Consider the following 14363-nt stretch of genomic DNA (forward strand, 5'->3'; position numbering starts at 1 on the left):
CTCGACAAAAGAAGTATGGAATCACGAGCATCCCGGTTAACAAGTGTCATGAGTAAGTAGCCAATGGTGTAGCTGTTATTTGTCCAAGCACCTATAGGATCGTGGAGTCTATCCTAGAGGTCATTGAAAACGCGAATTTTTCCAGTCCCTAATTATAAGTTAAGCCTTTTTCTTCTCTTCTCTCCATTGGTTAGGCGCCCAAAACATTGGCTTGAATGTAGTGTTTTCTTAGAAGAAACAGTTTTAAATGTTTTTATCCCTCCCTTTTGTGAAAGTGGTTGTTTTTAACACTGAAGACTTGCCACTCATCACAGACGTGGAGCGCAGTGCAACACGTGGTCCAGGCAGCAGGCGCCTAAGACACCTGAGCCCCGGCTGCAGGAAGCAAGGAGTGTCGCGGTGGCTAACTGTTCCCGCGGCCTCGCCCGACTAGCGGTACTCCCCCCTCCTCCCCCCTCCTGCTGGCTACACGCCACGCGACCATCTTACACTCTCAGACACTTGTCGCCAATATGCAGCATGTCCATGGAACAACGTCCACTGTTTATAAATATTTAACTGCGTCAACTGTAAGCGTTGTTTTGAGCGCTGGTTCAAGGTCACAATCGAAGAGTGCCTCTCCACCTGTTTCAGATGAGCGCATTCGCGAGTATACGGCATCGTTGTTTTTCTCGCTTTCAGATAATCAGAATGGCTCTTTCCCCAATCCGTAAAGGGTGAACATGTAAAATTTACTATGCAACAGGAAAGAGCCCCCCCCCCCCCCCCCCCCCCGAACACAATTGGAATCCCTTTGAACGAGAATGGTTGAACGTGGAAGACCCTGGCTATTGATTTGGTTGAAATGGTCGAGACGACAAGAGCTCTTTTTCGCTGGCCTCCACGTTCACCTGACATAACGCCAAGCGATTTTTCCCCATTGGGGCTTTAGAAAAGATCGCGTCTACGTTCCGCCGCTGCCTAATGATTTGCCAGAGTTGAGGCACAGAATTGAAGAGGTTATTGCTTCCATTACTCCCGATGCGTAAACAAATTGTGTGGGAAGAATTCACTTTAGGTTAGATGTGTTCCGTTTAACTAAAGGTAAACATATTGAACAAAAAAAACGGTCAGTTTAGCTTTAATTTGATGTATGATTTGTTGTAAAAAGTCTAAATTAAACTGTTATAATATACCTTTGAAACTGGAACGTTCTTTTATGGAGATCCTGTATTTGACAATACAGTTGGAGTATTAGTATTGGAAGGAAAATGGCTTCCAATTTTCTCCGTCAAATAAATTTGGAAAATATGTTTTAAATCATGTCACACTAGCAAAGTTTATTTTTGGGCTGAGCTATCTAAAACGTTCCATTTTTTCCCCTTAATTTTGAAATCAAATAATGCATTTTTTTGTGCTGGACGGAATATTTACATTTATTATTTTTGTGCACTTTTATTTTTTTAACATGTATAAATTTAAATCGAAATAATATTCGCTGATAATGAAATAAATGTCCAGAGATTTTTTTAAGTTATAATAAAAGTTCTTTTTTTACGCATAAAATGTTTTCGCTTACGGCATTCATTATAGTTAATAAACTTTTATAACTTCTTTAATCAGCCATGTACTCTTCGCCATTTTAAAGAATCGTTGAGACGGAAACGGATATCATTTCCTTTTTTGTTGCGCACGATTTTGATTGGCCGATTCATCCAACACATTTTAGAACCCGGCCTATAATTTATGCAAAGTATTTGGTTGGAACTCAAAGTCATCCAACTGCGCTGCGCTAGTTACGTTATCGGAGACGTCATAACCTCCAACTTTATTTGACACAACATATTGGAGGTGTTTGGAAGCGAAAATGACAGTGCTACAGGGCCTTTACAAGTTTTTTCCAAAGTAATAACTTACGTTTAACTAACGTTAGATAAAAAAATTTCTTGCCAAATATACCGTTTAATAATTTAGCTCATTCAATAACTTTTTAACGTCAATATGTCCTATGAATTGGGATGCCAGTTTGAAAAGTGTAACGAAGCGAATACAAGATAGATTTTGAAACTTCATAAATTATAAACTGGGTTAGGGTATTGGAGTTGCACATATGTAGAGGTAGCGTGAGATTTACGCACGCAGAAAATTGTGAAGTTTTTAAAACACGTTTGTGAAGTTATAATAAACCTCACGATGTAACAAGTGTGAGACAAAATTAAGAATAATATTGCAAAAAAAAAAAAAATTACAATGTCGAGGGCCGAGGCATGTGGCGAATTGATACAACCAGAATTGCAAGAAACTGCGATCAGACAAAAGAACAGCTTGTGACGGCTCCATAAAGGCGCCATTCTTCGATGCCGAACATAAAATACTTGCGACTGACCGTTATTTTGTTTCTCGCATTATGGATAAAATGATGCATTGGTAGTAACATATGTATCATTAAGGCATTTTGAAAGATTTGCTTACTTGATTCGTTTGTGAAAACGTTTAAATACATCCATTCACTTACCTACAATGAAATTTGGATTCAAAACATTTTTCTCACACGTCCAGTGAATCAAACTTGTAAAGAATAAAAGCTGTTGTATAAGTAGTGCGAATGTAAATTGTGAGAAACAATTTTACATAAGTTTTGCTGTGAAATCGCACTCGTTTGTAGTAGTTCTGAGTTTCATATTTGTAGTGTACTGTGCAGTATAAATGGGGAAAAAGAGGCTGCCTTGGAAAAAGAGGGGGGAAAGGGGCGAGGAGGCGGGAAGAACAAACAGTTTATGAAGCGCAGGAGAGAGAAGAATGGAACAGAGCGAGGAAGAAGAAATGGTGGATAACTAGAGGAAGATAGAGACATATTACTCTGCTGACTCGGCCGCAGGCTGGAAGCAGTTATGTTGATGATGAAAATGATGTGTAGTATATATTTTTATTAAGTCCAAGGCTCGCAGTCTTCAGTGCGGTGAAAGGGAGAATTCAAAATGACCGAGAATGAACAAGTATCTGATCATACAAGTCTTACAGCACTCGCCGCTGATGTGCAACAACGTACCTCGGTAACGAGCAAATTAATGTGTTCTGATGTTGCGAATACACTAAAAATACGAAACTCGGAAACGAAATTCAATGTAGAATACTTAAAAATAATTCCGAGCGTGATAAATATTCGGAGATCGTATTTCAACTACATTTCTGGACGCGGATCACACGTAGTTCCCCCGCCCGCCGCTAGAATTCACTGCCGGAGCAGTTGAGTTGCGTCGACTAATGAATAGGGCCATGCATATTTCGCGAAAAGATTCCGAGATCAGTTATAAGTTAAAACACTGCAGCACCGTCTGTGTTTCGTGATTGGGTGAATTCCTTTCAGGCGTATGTCGATTGTTGCAAAAACCAATCACAGTAATTCAGTGCGGAAGCAAACGCGTCCTGAGTGGCTCAGCCAACTAAGGCAACGACTTCTCTCGCAGACGGCCGCCAATCACAAGGAAGAAACCGCTGCTGCGGGTATACCTTGTTGCAGTATAATAGGCGTTTAGATTTATTCGCGAAAAATGCCTGCCCCTACTAATGAATCATTTGATTGGCAGGTCGAAATTTTAAACTATATGACACGGCTAAGATAAAAACGAACAAGACTTGAAAAAATTCTAAGCCCCGGATTGAGATCTAATGTTCAGAAATGGATTTTATTAAAATACTACCCAGCTTGTTAAAATTCATTAAACATTTAACACTATTAAGTTTCCCCTTTGTCTTTGTGAATTATGTTTCTCGCCATCCGCCACAGATGGCAGCACCGTGTTACACATTTCCGTTCCATTCACAAAATTACTCCAACCAAATGCGGCATACCGAGAGCTAAAGATGTTACACACAAAATGTACGCGCGTTAGAAGTTACACTTATTTTGCTTAATAAAAAATAACTTAAATTTTGCATGCAAATAATTAATAGGAATAAAATAATAAAAATGAGTAGACTGATATTAGTAATACGGTTGGTAAAGTATAAATTCGATCAAAATAAAAAAAATAATAAATTAAATACTCAGTATTCAATATAAATATAAACACGCATATAAAAATAATTATTAAACTTAGTGAAATAAACGAGGTGAATTGTAAATAATAATGAAAATTAATTTTACATACGGGAACATAACCTCTTTTATATATATAAAATTTAAAAATTTTATAAATACAATTTTTATCACTATAATTCAAAACAAATAAATATTTCTAATTATATGGACCAGTATTCAATATCAATCACTAAAGTATAAGTAGGGACCTGAAAAATTCGCGGTTTCGATGACCTCCAGGATAGTCTACACAGTCCTCTGTACACTCGGGCAAATAACGCCAGTTCGTTGGCTGCTGACATGTGAGTCGCCTCAACTGGTATTGCCCGAGATCCGTCACTTCTTTGGTTGAGGGTTTCTCATTGGCCCAGAGTCGCCCACACGAACAGTGAGCCAATAGCAAGGCAGCTTAAAGGTATACGTGTGTGAATTTCAGACAATCGCGAAATGAATCTGCGAATTTTTCCGGTCTCTAAGTATAATATTTAAAAGCACATATATAATTTATATTTGTATGTAGTTTTTTTCATCCTGAGAGAATTTGGTTGCATGGTGCGCGCGCATCGTAAAAATCAGACCAGACCACGCACTTTGAATATATATACTGTATAGAAGTCGCCAGCCCAGGTTAAAATTTCTAATACGGTTTTGAGGTAGTTGGTTAATTCACCGCCGCAATCGCCACCATCTCTAGGGCATCGACTTGTGGTGGTCCCTAGCGGACAAGTGTCGAACTCTTCAAACACCCCTTCCCCCTCCTGTTGAACGACCTTGAGCTGCAGTGAATGATAGGTGGGGGGAGCGGGGAATGACAGCGGGCGACAGTGCTGCGCTCTAACGTGTAAATAACAACTAAGACGATACAGGGCGTTACGGCAGCGCACTGCAGCGGTGAAGTTCCCAAGCTGCTCATCATACGCTTCTGAAAAACGTAGAGTAAATCCTATCCACTCGCGACTTCTCAACAGTATATATATTCAAAGCCGCGCACAAGGAAGAACAACTGCACTGCGACAACACGAGGCAAGCACGCACTGCGCGGAAGTTGCGCCAACATGGCGGCGTGTTATCGCGAGGAACACCAGCGCGAACATCCAGCGACTCTCCAATTATAACAATCTCTGGGAATCACGTGACACGCAGAACAAACACAACACGGGCGAACAAACGACGAGATAATTGTGATTGTTCTCGTGAGCCGGATGTGCCAATGCGCGGGTTGGGATGGTACGTTCGCTGCAGCGCAAGAAGATTACAGTTGAGACGGCTACCAGACTGTGCCGTGCGCTCGGCAGTCATGCGACTCTGCACGTTTCCATAAGGCTCCGCCATATGACAATCACGCGCAATTTATTCACGTCTCATTAAACGTGCAGGTTGGTTGCTGTGGAGAATTAGCGCCCCGTGATGCTGTGTCGGGATTGTTCTCAAAACAAAGATTAAATCCATCCACGTACACACGACACTTCATCTCTTCAGTTAATGACAATAGCCACAAGCACACGTCAGTTCAGGCCTGGGTACAGTGGAAGTATATGGTAATTATTAGGCCGGGTTTGCCTTGCCATACTTTATAGACAAAACGGACACGTTACCCGATTTTACGAACTAAAGTAATAACATGTTCCGTAAATTCTAATTTAAATATTATAAAACATTTGCTATTGGTTATTATGAATCTATAAATTACCAAGGGGTTACGATTTTAACAAATATTACGAACTCTAGTTAGCAGCAATTATTTTAATTAATAAGTAATTGATTTACGATTACTCCAACAAAAATTATTTTAGTGAAATTATTATAATTTTTAAATAGATAGTTAACATTGAAGCATCTGAGGGATGAACTTAGTGGTACGAAATATTTATTCTGAAACTCCTAAATTATTACTTTTAAAATCTTGTATATTAAAGTATCGGGGTAGTGTTGTGAGTGCAAATCACGCTAGACGCATGCATCCCACCTGAAGCTTACGACTTATCCAAACTCGCTCACATTCCTGCTGCCTTCATGCATGGACCAAAATTTTCTTGAAGGACTTTGTGCCAATTAAAAACCCTCAACAAAAGAAGTATCGAATCACAAGCATTTCGGGTTAACATATGTCATGAGTTAGTCGCCAATGAGCATGTGTTATTTGCCCAAGTACGTATAGGATCGTGGAGTCTATCCTAGAGTTAGGGACCGGAAAAATTCGCGGATTCAATGACCTCTAGGATAGCCTCCATTATCCTCTCCACATCTCAAGTAAACACGCGTGTTCATTGGGTACTAAATTGTGAGGCGTCTCCACCGGGTAGCTTGTGATTCGACGCTTCTTTAGTCGATAGTCTCTCATTGGCCCAGAGAGATCCAGTTAAACTGCGAGCCAATAGCAGAACCAGTAGAATTGTATACATGTTTGAATTTCAGCATATCACGAAATGAGTCCGCGAATTTTTCCGGTCTCTACCTAGAGTTAATTGAAAACGCGAAATTTTCCAGTCCCTACGCTATCTGAAAAAAAAAAAAAACAAATTTTACTCATATTTGAAATTACGCATCAAGGCAATTTAACGGCAATGTTTTCCCTCGTCAAAAATAACATTGTTTGTTACCATTCATATCATTTATACTCGTTTTGCTGGCCAGTGCTGACATTGTCTCGCCAGCGTCACCAGCAGCGTGACACGTGACACAGGCTCTCCCGCCCCGCCCCGCCTTCCTCGCATCGGTCACGTCACTCGACTGCCTGTAGACAAACAATCGAATAACTAGAGACCGGAAAAATTCGCAGATTCATTTCGCGATGGTCTGAAATTCATATACATATACCTTTAAGCTGCTCTCGCTATTGGCGCACTGTTCGTCTGGGCGACTCTGGGCCATTGAGAAACCCTCAACCAAAGAAGTGACGAATTACGGGCAAACACCAGTTGAGACGACTCACAAGTCGGCAGCCAACGAACTGGCGTTATTTGCCCGAGTGTACAGAGGACCGTGTAGACTATCCTGGAGGTCATCGAAACCGCGAATATTTCAGGTCCCTACGAATAAGTATTTCGGAATTGATTTGCTTTTGTTTGATGTGCATCCAGCAAAACGCACAAACTATTTAAAAAATGAGTACCTGGATCCCACGCGCGACAGAAGTGAAACTAGTTGCTAGTTATATTGTTATATATAGTAAACATAATTATATTTGGCAGAGGTCACAGATAAAAAAATATATATGCGGGTATGCAAGCCTAAATTCTTCTAGTGCTCACTATACAAGAGTGAAAGTATGCAAGTATGTCCGTGTGTAAGTATACAAGCGTGCAACTACGCAATAAAGCAAGTGTGCAAGTATTCAATTGTGTAAGTATGAAAATAAATACGTGTGCAAGTATGCTGCGTCATTTCTACCTCTCCCCTGCCGGTTTCCCCACCACGTACCTAACTATTCCCCTCATGCGATCGGAATTTTCGTAACGCTCGAAAATTGTAGCCCCCTCAGCAACGAAGTTTTCACTTCAAAAGTTGATAAAAATGCATTTGTGTTCCTGTAGAAATAAAAAAAACAATAGTTGGAAAACCATCCGGTTTTGCAGGAATGTCTAGGGACCTGAAAAATTCGCGGTTTCGATGACCTCCAGGATAGTCTACACAGTCCTCTGTACACTCATGGTGGCCACTCACAGTCACCAAAAATATTCCCTGATTTTTCCCTGATTTCCCTGATTAAAAATTCAAAATTTCCCTGATATTTACAATTACAAAAAAAAAAACATACTTTTGATGAAAAAATATATTATAGAAAGAGATTACTCATATTTTAGCACCCTGCTGTATTTTCTTCATTAAATACACACGGAAGTTTGTTAAATAACAAATACATTTTAAACATGTCACTTTACATTATAGCGTCCCGTTCAATGACATGCAGTCTTGTGTTTTATTTTATGTAATGGGGTATTTCAGTGGCTAGTGCTCAAACATTTTTTCACACAACTTTTGATAACTGTTCTTTAATTCATTTTTGAAGTGTAACATTTCTAGTTGTGAAACAACTAATGGATAAATCTTCACTGCATTACAATCAGTACTCCCATCTGTAGCTAAAGCAAATGGTCCACTTAATAAAGATTCAACAGTTTCAATTTAGTTTCACCAGCCATATACTCCACTAAGGCAGATGTTTTTGCTCTCGCACAGCTGTATTTCTGTGCAATTTTTGAGTCCGGAAACATAGCTCTATACAAATTACCCGAATGATCGGCTACTGCTATCGGTAAATTGTGTTCTACCAAAAAACTTGTAAACAATAACTCTGCGTTTGTTACTTTCGTTTCTTCAGATGTAGCGAAAAACGACGATATAGATTTATTGCTCGTCACGGCTTTAAAATGTTCTGCATGTTTCTTTGATTCAATATGCCATCCTCAGTCATCCCTTCCACCATGCGCAATCGAAAAGTCACACGTGCATACATTACAAAAAGCGTGGCGTTCCAAAACATTTGAAGATGACAAGCATGGCCATTCTTTTATATAGTTTGGTCGAAAGTTCTGAAGAGTAACGTTCTTTTTTTTTTTTTGACCCAGATACACATTGTTCTGTCACACGCTTCATTTATACAACCGGCACTGAAGAACACAACACTATCGAACAACATAAAAAGGTTTCACGTCTGTACACACGACAAAAACAATTTGATGAAAATAATGGCTTTCAAGAAAGTAAATAACACACGACAGGTTAGCCAAAGTACCGTACAAAAATTATCGTGATGTAAGTAGCTAACAGACGAAAAGTCCGAGAATATGTACTAGTTGTATCGTACAACGGACGTAATACCGTACCATTTCTATTTCAAAACACAAAATAATTAATCTACTTATTTCGACAGTACATGCGCACATTTATCAGTTCCGTTATCTGCGCAACCACGTGATGTATTCGAACTGCGTTCACGAAACAAAAACACCAGAAACGGAATTTTTTTCCGTTACCCAGCAGCACAAAACCTCGTTTCCGTAATAAACCAGCGATGTTCCGTAATATTGTGTTAAATCCGTAATAATTACGGAAAATCCGTAATGGTTGGCAGGGAAATATACATGACACAAAAAATTCCCGGTTATTAAAAAAATTCCCTGACATTTCCCTGATAATTCCCGATCAACGTGATTTCCCTGATAAATCCCGGTTTTCCCGGTTTTCCCGGTGAGTGGCCACCCTGACACTCGGGCAAATAACGCCAGTTCGTTGGCTGCTGACTTGTGAGTCGTCTCAACTGGTGTTTGCCCGAGATTCGTCACTTCTTTGGTCGAGGGTTTCTCATCGGCCCAGACGAACAGTGAGCCAATAGCAAAAGCACCATAAAGGTATACATGTATGAATTCCAGACTATCGCGAAATGAATCTGCGAATGTTTCCGGCGTCTAGGAATGTCGTGGCAGATGCCCGGGGAACACGTGCGCCGGCGCGAGGCAGGGGATGGGGGGTAGGGGGGGGGGGGAAGGTGCCGGCGGGTAAACACGGCCCGGAGGAAGTTGGTTAACTTGCGGCGGCCCGCGCCGCGGAGATACGGGCTTATCTCAACAGGCGCTCCCCCGACGAGACCGCATGGCCCGCCCCCGCCTGCCCCATTTGACGCTGTGAGGCGAGCGAGGTTAATGCACGGACACGCGCACCACCAGGGACCGAGCACATCTTCCTCGGAACCTGTCGCCCGCATCAGCAATAAGCAGCCCCTTTCGACCCTTCCAGTCCGCGTGAGGAGGGGGATACCATCACGACAACTTCACAGCGGAGCCATCAAACAATATCATACCTTATCAAATTATATATACGTGGAAAAATTAAAACAGCTCAGCTTACGCAAAAAAAAAAATATTAACAGGCCTCATACACAGATAACTGTTTTGAAAACGGACTAAACACTACTAAAAAAAAAAAAATGGTTGTCTGTAAAGTCGATTTACGGACGATAGTTTAACGTGACGTCATAACAAAACATTAATGAAATGATTGCATACTTTATGAATAAAATTGAATCGTCACTATTTTGTATGGATACAAGAAGGAGTGGAATGAAATCTACAATTTAATTGATGAATTTACTTTTATTTGCACTCATTCATTCAAATTATGTTTATTACTTTAACGAAGAGATTATTTTAACTATAACTTTTATACATGTTTGCTATTTAACTTCTTCCAATCTGTGTTATTCTGTTAAGGATAGGACGATGATAGGAAAAGAAGGAAACGAATGGGAGTGTTTCGAGTTTAATGTGCCTCGAAAAAGTCAAATCGATGGTTGTTCCAATCGAGTGGAAGAGAGATATATGCGGCGCAAGCGTACAATGTGCGTAACGGGACACTTTTTCGTGCGTGCATCTAGCGTTCATCGATTTATTAGACGTTGTCACGTCAAAAAAAAGTAATCCAGTATTTCAGTACTCGCCAGTAAAGTGCACACACCTAACCTCGGTAAACGAAAATAATTCATTTGTTCTCATGTTGCAAATAAAGTTATAGAACGAAACTCAGCAACCAAATATAAAGTAGAAAATTTTTTAAATTAATGCCGAGCGGGATAGATACACATACGACAAATTATGTGTTTCAACTAAATTTCTGGACGCGTGTCCCACGTAGTTCCGCAGCCGCCGCTAGTATCTGCTGCCAGATATCGACCATCTAATCAATCGATTGTCAGAGAGAAAGGTATAATGAAACGGCTCCGATAAAAGCGAAAAAGATTTGTAAAAATAATGAAACCCGGCTTTGGACCTAAATATCGACAAGGAATTGTATTAATATACTGCCAATCTTGTTAAAATACATGAAACAGCCAGTTCCTTAAAGTTTCCCTTTCGCTTTCTGAAATTTTGTTTGCGCCATCCGCCACAGATGGCAGCAGTGTGGTTACATTTCCTTTCCATGCGAGTTCTGTCGCACCCCGATATTTCTACATTCCGAGAGCTAACATGTTACACATAAAAAAAATATACATGCGTTTATGTAAACATGAAACTGTTTAGATAGAACTTATCAAGTGGCTTTTTGATAAACGAAATAAATTTGGCATACGTTTCGTGTGAATGTATCAAAATGAATGCCAACTGCAAAAGTTAACGGCCAATGCTCCAAGCAGCTCTTGCACGATGCTTCTTGCACCACTAAAGTCTACTCGGCAAGATCGGCTACCTACTTTGTGTGTGTGTTTTTTTATCACTGTTTCGTCACCAATATTACAAATACGCACCAATCGTTTTAGAAGCGGTTAACATAAATCCGGTGAAACAGCAGTATCTAAAAATAAAATTTAAAAATGTACGTTCTCTTGATGTAAATGGTTTTCAGAAGTTGCCAGTATTTATCAGTGCGTTGTGTGGTTGGCAAACCACAGTTTTAAGCATTCACGTCAACGTGCACTCGGGTCCGAGCTGTTCAGCTACTTCCCGAGGCCATTAATAATTCGCTTGGAAGAACTGGTTTCGCGAGTAGTTTTATTTATTTGCACGCTCGCCCCACAGGTCCTGTTCGTGCGAGACCTGTCTCCCCGGCTCTCATTGGCCGCGCCGGGTCGCCTGCCTGCAGGGGCGAGTCTTATTGGCGGGCGTTACCTCGCACCGGGTGGACTTTCAACTGTCACGAGCTCAGCGGGCATGTCCGCTTGTACGAACAACCTGGAATTCTCTGTCATTATTGTATATTCGCCTTCCACTCGGTTCAAACAGCCGACTTTTCAGAGTCGCTGAACCTTCGCGAAATTAAAACACATATGTATACATCGTATACTTGTGCATAATTAGCTGACAAAGTTGCATTTTTAACGATGGATAAGGAGAATTAAATTGAACATAAAACTGGAAATTTTTAGGTTTAAACTTAATTTTACCTAGCCTTAATATGTGGTATGGTTTATTTTCTTTGAGAAAAAAAAATATTTAATTTTACCTAGCCTTTATAATTCCTCAGAATTTTTATGATTTTAAAAGGCTATATAAAATTTAGGGAAAATGTCTTAAAATTAAACCATACCACGCAGTAGCCATTAGCATCGCCTTTAAACTAACAATTTTCAGTTAGTTGTTCCATTTGGCTACTCTTATCCATATTGTACAAAAAAGTTATTTTAATATTTAACGTGATTATCTTATTTTTTTTGTGTTTGCAAAATAACTGGATTTTAGGTGTTAAGCTATTAGTTTAAGGTAGTATGGTATTATAAGTTAATGAAGAATGATTCATGTGCAGTTGTGTAGTACTGTGGTTATGTGTAAGCCATATAACTCCGCCCTTAAGTCAATAAATAAATAATGGCTAAAGCGCGTGTATTCAGAATGATTTTCAGCCATTAAACTGCCGGTATAGAGATTCTGGAAAGCACTCAAGGGACTTGCATTATAGCTCTATCTTCATATCTCCGCCATATAATGTTACGGAGGATCTGAGGTCGATCACAAGTTGTTGACATGAAGGGACCCGTGCTGTCGGCCGTGACTGTACCTCCTGGCGACCGAACCCCCCCTTCTCCAACAGGGCGTAACGGGCATTGTTCGCTGGTGGAAGATGTTCCTCCCTTTCAGGACTGGGCGATGGGTTATCCCCTTCTCGTCACACAGCGGAAGGCAGTGGCGCGCCATTGCAGAATCACGGCACCCAGTTCACCCCCGTCACGGTCAAGTTAGTACAATATAAAAACTAACTTGTGTATATTCAAACCTCCGCCCGGTACTCCCAGTTCTGTCCCACGGGCGCGTCAGGGCGATGATAGACCGGCTCCAGCCTGTGCGACCTATTTAGGAGGGTTATTCATGTTTACTTAAATATTTAACTTCGTGCGTTAAACATTTATCTCCTCAAAAGTTTTATGGGACTAATTAGGTGCTGTTTTTTATACCATAAATTTGTAAATAATATTCCAAGGCCAATCTATTATTCACAAATTTCTTTTCTTAACTTTTAACTTCCTGGAGACGCCACTGAGTTGCAGTCAGTAATGTCTGCAGCCTCCGGGCTGACCAACCCAAGCTGAACATTTTTACACTGCACATACAAGTACACAAGTCGTAATGTGTATATTTAAATAAACCAGGAGAATACGTAAATCAAACTATTCTACTTTAAAAAAAAATATTTTTACCTAGATTACACATCCATATTGGAAGCAATGTTGGAGTAAATTAGGTAATGTTTGGGATAAGTCCGACGGCTGAGAAAGCATTCGACATATTTGGAATATTTCAATGAATTCGAGCATTCAATTTATTTCAACATCGAATTGGCAACGATTGTTTTAAGTACGGAAAAATATAAATACTACATCTTAATTATTTTTATTATAAGAATCTAAATTAGATCGTGACAAATTCTTAATTTGTATTCAGTTCGTACTGAGGATCTTGTTTCGTGTTAAATTAAAAAAAAAAATAATTTGGGTCAGCGTGAATAAGCTTATCCACATACTTTTGAATAATTCATTACTTGCCAACCCTGATTAACAAGTTTTTCCACCGTTTAAAAGTATGAGACTTCACTGCACTGAAACTACAATCTATGTATTGTGCATGCCCTTCAGCTGATGTATTCCAAACTACACTCACTTTTAAGGTGTCCACACAAATAAAAACGCAAATAAAAGAGGAAATAATTGATAAAGGTCAATTTCAGGTAGTTTTTGATAATGGTGCAACTTGTAAAAACATTAATTTCCTGTAAACAGTAGTTAAATATTTGGAATGAAATACGCAAGAAACCTAATACAAAAAAATACGCAAAAATAATACGCAAAAAGTTAAATCATTTTCCAATACACGTTTGTAAATTTCATAAGACGCAAAGACGCAAAAACGCAAAGCAAATAATCGGCCAACTTTTCAATTCCTTGCTATTTAGCTCGCGTCAACCGCCTTCAATCCGCAAACTTTTAAAAAGATACAGCCGTTATGTGCATGGAAGGCTACGATTTTATTTTTGAAAAATATGCATAAATTTTCGGATTGCTGAACTATCGCACAGTGAAATAAAATGACGCTTGTAAATCAAGTCATCTGGTAATAATCCTGAACACGAACATATTTGCTACAGTTGAACAGTTTGAAGTGGTACAGTTGGTACTGGCCAGCGACCGTGCGTGACTCCAGCCCGAGCTAGCACTAGTAGGAAAGGCGCGGTGGTTCCAGGAACCAGGCGTGCGTGGCTCCAGCCCTCATCAGCCTCCAGCGCACGATGCCGTGACGCCGTGACGCCGTGCCGTCACGTGACCGCGCCTCGGGGCACGCCTGTCTCGCGACCAGCGGTGTGTCTGCCGTACCAACCCGAG

At 40.1% G+C, this 14363-nt stretch overlaps 1 protein-coding gene across 11 annotated transcripts in view; it reads right to left on the minus strand.

The window, feature by feature from the left end:
• Positions 1–14363, minus strand: part of LOC134540220 (semaphorin-1A-like) — a 411248-nt gene that overhangs the window by 378232 nt on the left and 18653 nt on the right. The gene's annotated exons all lie outside the window — the stretch shown is intronic.

This window comes from Bacillus rossius, chromosome 16 (assembly GCF_032445375.1).
Source record: "Bacillus rossius redtenbacheri isolate Brsri chromosome 16, Brsri_v3, whole genome shotgun sequence".
NCBI lineage: Eukaryota > Metazoa > Arthropoda > Insecta > Phasmatodea > Bacillidae > Bacillus > Bacillus rossius.